This window comes from Oncorhynchus masou, chromosome 29 (genome assembly GCF_036934945.1).
Source record: "Oncorhynchus masou masou isolate Uvic2021 chromosome 29, UVic_Omas_1.1, whole genome shotgun sequence".
Lineage (NCBI taxonomy): Eukaryota > Metazoa > Chordata > Actinopteri > Salmoniformes > Salmonidae > Oncorhynchus > Oncorhynchus masou.
Genome location: NC_088240.1, coordinates 85,069,911 through 85,077,107, shown reverse-complemented (window position 1 = coordinate 85,077,107; position 7,197 = coordinate 85,069,911).

The window sequence follows — 7,197 nt, the reverse complement described above, 5'->3', positions numbered from 1 at the left end:
CACACACACACACACACACACACACACACACACACACACACACACACACACACACACACACACACACACACACACACACACACACACACACACACACACACATACAGCAATCCACTATATAGGCAAATAATATCCATAACAGTGTTCTGAAGTGTATCCAGTCTAGGCCATCAGGCTTCTCTACCCTCTGTGCAGACTAAGAGAGCAGTGCACTGATTCACAACATGTTAACAGATTGCAAAGGAATACCTTACCCATACAAGAACAATACACAACAGAAACAAAAGAAAATAGAGAAATGAAAAGAGAATAATGAAAGAGACAAATTAAAGTATTTCAAAAGCACCACATCTTCCCTTCAAAGAAAATTGTTTTTACCCTTGATGGTGATACACTATCAAAATGATAAAACAAAGAGAGACAAAAGATACATTATTTTATATCTTTCCTTCTTTTTTATTGATCGATTTCTTGGCCTGACATCCCTGAATAAACACCACTGATAGGATTGTAAAAATATTTACACTAAACAAAATACCAGTTACATAAATATATGATGATTTCAAAATTCCCATTTGTTTTGTCAGGATTTGGCCAGGGTTGTTCCGGGTTTGGGTCACTAGATGCCCCCATTGTGCTTTTTGACCTTATGTTTTTTCCCTTGTTCCCCATTATTATTTGCACCTGTACCTCGTTTCCCCTGATTGTATTTAAACCCTTAGTTTCCCTCAGTTCTGTGCTCTGTGTTTGTATGTTAGCACCCAGCCCTAGTGTTCTGTGTTTTCCTGTCGATTCCGGTGGATGCTCTTGTGGAATTCTGTTTTTGTTTTTGAGTGTCTCTTGAGGCTTTTTTGTGCTATTCCTACCACCTTTTGGATTTGCCATTTTTGTATTTAAGGACTTCTCCTTTTTACTTTATTAAATACACCGTCTTAAGTACTGCTGTGTCTGCCTCATCTTCTGGGTTCTGCTGACTATTCGTGGCTCAGTTGGTTAAGTGACTGTTTCTCACTCCGGAGACCCAGGTTCGTAACCGGGTCCTGACAGAAACACAGAGCCAAAAATGAACCCAGAGGCAGCCAGTTCCCAGGACCTTTTGCCATGCTGTCCCACCACCAGGAGACTGTCCAACGCCACGAAGCCGCCCTGGTTCAGCAAGAGGCCTTAATGGCTAGACATTCTCATCTTCTGTCGGAGATGCTGACTTCCATTAAGCAAATATCTGATCGTCTTACCCCGGCAACAGTTCCCGTCCCAGTACCTCAGATTCACGTACCCATGGCAGTTAACCCCCTGGCTGAACCTCGTCTTCCACCTCCCCAACGGTTCTCAGGTGATCCAAGTGCTTGTAAAGGGTTTCTCACCCAATGTTCTCTCTCCTTTGAGCTACAACCCTTGTCGTTTCCCACCGACCGGTCTAAGATCGCTTATATCATCACCCTGCTGTCGGGAAAAGCCCTGGCCTGGGCTACTGCTGTGTGGGATGCCCATAGTTCCTGCTGTGCCAGCTACTCTGCCTTTGCTGAGGAATTCAAACGAGTGTTTCAAGGCCCAAGCAGTGGTTCTGACTCAGCCAAACAGCTCCTGACTCTCCACCAAGGTTGGCGCAGCGTGACGGACTATGCCATCCAGTTCCGCACGGTGGCAGCAGCAAGTGGCTGGAACAACGAGGCGCTCACGGTGTGCTTTCTGAAAGGCCTTTCCGACACTATCCAAGATGAACTGGCCACTCGGGAACCACCGGACAATCTCGAGTCCCTGATCAAGTTGGCCTCACGCATTGACCAGCGTCTGAGAGAGAGAGAACTCAACCGTAGACCTCTAGCCCCTATCAGTCCCAGCTCCGAGTCCCCACCTTTATCCTCGCTGGCTCCATCGGAACCCATGCAGATTGGACGCATCTCCCAGGCTGAGAGAGACCGCCGGATGAGGGAGCGACGCTGTCTATATTGCGGCAAACCGGGCCATTTCCGTTCCACGTGTCCCGGGCTCCAGGGAAACGCTCTGTCCCGTACAGACCGGGGGAACTGTAACGGGAAACATAACCTCCTCCCATCCGTCCAACTCCCGTCTGCTCATTCCAGTCACCCTCTCCTGGGACAACCACAAGCTTCACCTTCAAGCCTTGGTAGACTCTGGAGCCGCAGGTAACTTCATGGATGGTGTCTGGGCGAAGGAGAATGGCGTTCCCTCTGAACCTCTAAGTGAACCCATGAGGGTCACTACATTGGATGGAAGCCCTTTGGGATCTGGACTTGTCACTCATGTCACTACCTCCTGCAACTTTCAGTTTCACAACACCAGGAATTGATGAACTTTCATTTGATCTCCTGTTCCGAGTTCCCTCTCGTCCTTGGATACCCCTGGCTTCACAGCCATAACTCTACATCGACTGGTCTGTGGGCACTATCAAGCAGTGGGGTCCTACGTGCCAAGCTACTGTATTTTCCAGAATTCCCCGAGTTCTACTCCCGAGTCTTTAGAATCCATCGACCTGACCTGAGTTCCCGAGTGTTACCATGACCTCAAACTGGTGTTTAGCAAACAGAGGGCCACCATGCTACCACCCCATAGACCTTACGATTGCCCCATCGACCCGTTTCTGGCACTTCTGCTTCCAGGGGTCGGATCTTTTCCTCATCTCCACCCGAACGAGCTGCTATGGATACCTTCATCAAGGACGCTCTGGAAGCAGGCCTCATGCGTCCATCCACCTCCCCCCCGCGGGAGCAGGGGTTTTTCTTTGTGGCCAAGAAAGACGGTGGATTACGTCCTTGCATCGACTACCGGGGACTCAATGCCATAACCGTCCGTAACCGTACCCGCTACCCCTTATGGCCACAGCCTTCGAGCTGCTCCAGGAAGCAGTTGTTTTCACTAAGCTTGACCTGCGGAACGCATACCATCTTGTGCGGATCAGACCTGGTGACGAGTGAAGACCGCCAACACGCCTACTGGTCACTATGAATACTTGGTGATGCCCTTCGGCCTGACCAACGCCCCAGCGGTGCTCCAAGCGCTCATAAACATGTGCTTAGGGATATGCTTAACATATTTGTGTTCGTTTACTTGGATGACATCCTCATCTTTCGAGCTCCCTTCAAGAACACACTAAGCATGTCAGACAAGTACCAAACGCCTCCTGGACAGCCATCTGTACGTTAAACCGGGAAAATGTGAATTCCATTCATCCCGAGTACAATTCCTGGGATTTGTAGTGGAACCCGGCCGAGTCCAAATGGACCCCAGGAAGGTAGGGGCGGTGCGGATTGGCCCACCCCCAAACTGCGAAGGAAGTTCAGCGTTTCCTGGGCTTCACAAACTTTTACCCAAGTTCATCAAGAACTTCAGCTTGGTGTTCCCTCAGCTTTAACCAAGGGTGGCAATGAAAGGTTTTTGTGGAGAAGAGAAGCTGAGATGGCCTTCCAAGGACTCAAGCAGCGCGTTCTCTCTGCTCCCATCCTGATACTACCGACTACGGATGAACCATTTGTGGTGGAGGTAGACGCATCAGAGGTTGGTGTTGGAGCTGTCCTGTCTCAGAGGGGTGAAGACAAGAAGCTTCATCCGTGCGCTCTTCTCACACCGGCTTACCCCGACTGAGAGGAACTACGATGTGGGGGATCGTGAACTCCTAGCGGTTAAGATGGCATTGAAGGAATGGAGACACTGGCTCGAGGGGGCTTCTCACCCGTTTCAAGTGCTTACGGACCACAAAATCTGGAGTATATCCAGCAGGCGAAGCGTTGAACTCTAGACAAGCTAGATGGTCTCTTTTCTTCAATCGATTCCAGTTTATCCTCACCTATCGGCCCGGGTCGAAGAATCTCAAACTGGATGCCCTGTCCCGAGTCTACGCTCCTGCCATTCGAGATGACACGGACATGCCTGTCCTTCCTGCTGCTAAGATTGTGGCTCCGATCTCGTGGCAAGTTGAGGATACCGTGAGACGTGCTCAAGCTTTGCGAACCGGACCCGAAAGGAGGTCCTGCCAATCGGTTGTTTGTCCCCAAGGCAGTGAGGACTCAGGTCCTTCTGTGGGGGCACTCCTCTCGCCTCACCTGTCATCCGGGCGTAGGTCGCACCTTGGAGTTCATCCAGCGTAAGTTCTGGGTGGCCTACCATAAGAGAAGACGTTGCCACTTTCGTCAATGCCTGTCCCGTGTGCTGCCAGGGCAAATCTTCTCACCTCCGCCCTCAAGGACTCCTTCACCCTTTACCTGTTCCCCACAGACCCTGGTCCCATATCTCATTGGACTTTATTACTGACTTCCTCCATCCCATGGCAATACTACTATCCTAGTCATAATCGACAGGTTTTCAAAGGCGGCCAGGTTCGTCCCTCTGACTAAGTTACCTTCTGCCAAGGAAACGGCTGAGTTGGTAATTAATCATGTGTTCCGAGTCTTCGGCATTCCTCAAGATATGGTTTCTGACAGAGGTCCCCAGTTCGCCTCAAGGTTTTGGAAGGCCTTCTGCCAACTCATGGGGGCTTCTGCCAGTCTATCTTCAGGGTACCATCCGGAGTCCAACGGCCAAACAGAGAGGATGAATCAAGAGCTGGAAACCACCCTCCGATGTATGACTCGTGACAACCCGTCCACATGGTCATCCTTTATTGTTTGGGCCGAATACGCGCACAACACCTTGCGCTCCTCCTCCACTGGTATGTCCCCGCACGAGTGTCAGTTTGGCTATGCTCCTCCATTGTTCCCGGATTCAGGAGGCAGAAGTCAGAGTGCCTTCAGCCTTGAAGTTCGTCAGACGCTGTCGGCTTATGTGGAGGAAGACCCGTCTTAATCTTATGCGTTCCTCACAGAGGTACCAACAACAAGCCAACAGACGTCGCCGTCCCGGGCCTACCCTGCGCCCCGGCCAGAGAGTCTGGCTCTCCACAAGAAACTTACCTCTACGGGTGGAGTCTCGCAAGCTGTCCCAAAAATACATCGGTCCCTTCAAGGTTGCCAGGAGAGTTAACCCAGTTTCTTATCGCCTACACTTACCCAGATCCCTTAAGATTAATCCCACATTTCACATTTCATTGTTAAAACCTGTTGTTTTTTCTCCCTTGTCCCGGCAGACAGACCTCCCCCTCCGCCTCGTGTCATTGGAGGCCAGCTGCTTATGGCGTCCATCGGATACTGGATTCCCGCCGGGTGCAGCGGTCCTGGCAGTATCTGGTGGACTGGGAAGGCTACGGTCCCGAGGAGCGCTCCTGGGTTCCTGCCAAAGACATCCTGGATCCTGACCTCATTCGTCCAGTTCAGGGCCCTCCACCCTGAGAGAGCTGGTAGGAACGTCAGGAGCCGTTCCTAGGGGGATTCTGTCAGGACTTGGCCAGGGTTGTTCGGTTTTGGTCACTAGATGCCCCCATTGTGCTTTTTGACCTTATGTTTTTCCCTTGTTCCCCATTATTATTTGCACCTGTACCTCGTTTCCCTGATTGTATTTAAACCCTTAGTTCCCTCAGTTCTGTGCTCTGTGTTTGTATGTTAGCACCCAGCCCTAGTCTTCTGTGTTTTCCTGTCGATTCCGGTGGATGCTCTTGTGGAATTCTGTTTTTGTTTTTGAGTGTCTCTTGAGGCTTTTTTGTGCTATTCCTACCACCTTTTGGATTTGCCATTTTTGAGTTTAAGGACTTCTCCTTTTTACTTTATTAAATACACCGTCTTAAGTACTGCTGTGTCTGCCTCATCTTCTGGGTTCTGCTGACTATTCGTGGCTCAGTTGGTTAAGTGACTGTTTCTCACTCCGGAGACCCAGGTTCGTAACCGGGTCCTGACATGTTTAGGTCAAGATAGCTATATTCGTCTATAGACTTCTATAGTCTTTCATCCTATAATCGTCTGTTCCATGCACTTGAACTTGACATAACTCAGTGTAAAATGTGTGCATATATTTCTTTGTATACAGGGGTGAGAGGATTTGTCAGGACTCTGAGAATGGTTTTGAACATCCAGTTTGGTCTGAAGACATTGAGTTAATTACTTCCCTTGGTGTTGGCTGCTTTTTCAGCCCTTCAATGCTTCTTCCTAATGGCTTACTTGTTCTGTTTGAGAACCGGACGTGGAGGAAGGAAGAGGAAATAAAAGTGATTCCAGACCCATCCTTTCTCTCCATCCTCCTCTCTTCTATATCAGCTGCTCCAGAGACCATAAAAGACCTTCTGCTCGTGATAAAAAAACACAATTCTTAATTTTCTTGTTCAATTAGGCTCCAAAAACTTTATTGTACCACTTCAAAATACGTTTTTGTTCTATGATTATAATTTCAATGGTGCAAGTGCAAGAGGAGCACGTACATTACTCTGTGACAACCTTCACTTCCGTTGATGCAAATCACACGTCACTAAAATTCATGTTCATTGCCTTACATACAAGTATAGACTTATACCAACACATGTAAAGTAAGATCTAATGTCAACAATGCATGCATCATGAAACATATCATTGTTTAATTGTAGAGAAGGATAAAACATATTTGATATATAGTTATATAGTGAGTGATGGATGTACTGAATAGCTAAACAATTATACTGTCAATAATTAATAACCAATAATGATCAAAACTGAAGATCTAGGGAAACAGGGATATTGTCTACAGTATAGCATTGCTATTGCTATACTTGCAGTATGATTACATAAAACACTGTTATTTATCCTGGGCCTTGTACATTACATATTATAACTATAACCTATTCTACAATGCACCATGATAATGCAAGTTTAGCACGTAATCCAGGGAAAGGGGGGAATATCAGTAATTTAAGGGAATGGGGTAATATCAGTAATTTAAGGGAATGGGGTAATATCAGTAATTTAAGGGAATGGGGTAATATCAGTAATTTAAGGGAATGGGGGTAATATCAGTAATTTAAGGGAAAGTGGGTAATATCAGTAATTTAAGGGAATGGGGTAATATCAGTAATTTAAGGGAATGGGGTAATATCAGTAATTTAAAGGAATGGGGTAATATCAGTAATTTAAGGGAATGGGGTAATATCAGTAATTTAAGGGAATGGGGTAATATCAGTAATTTAAGCGAATGGGGTAATATCAGTAATTTAAGGGAATGGGGGTAATATCAGCAATTTAAGGGAATGGGGTAATATCAGTAATTTAAGGGAATGGGGGTAATATCAGTAATTTAATGGAATGGGGGTAATATCAGTAATTTAAGGGAATGGGGGTAATATCA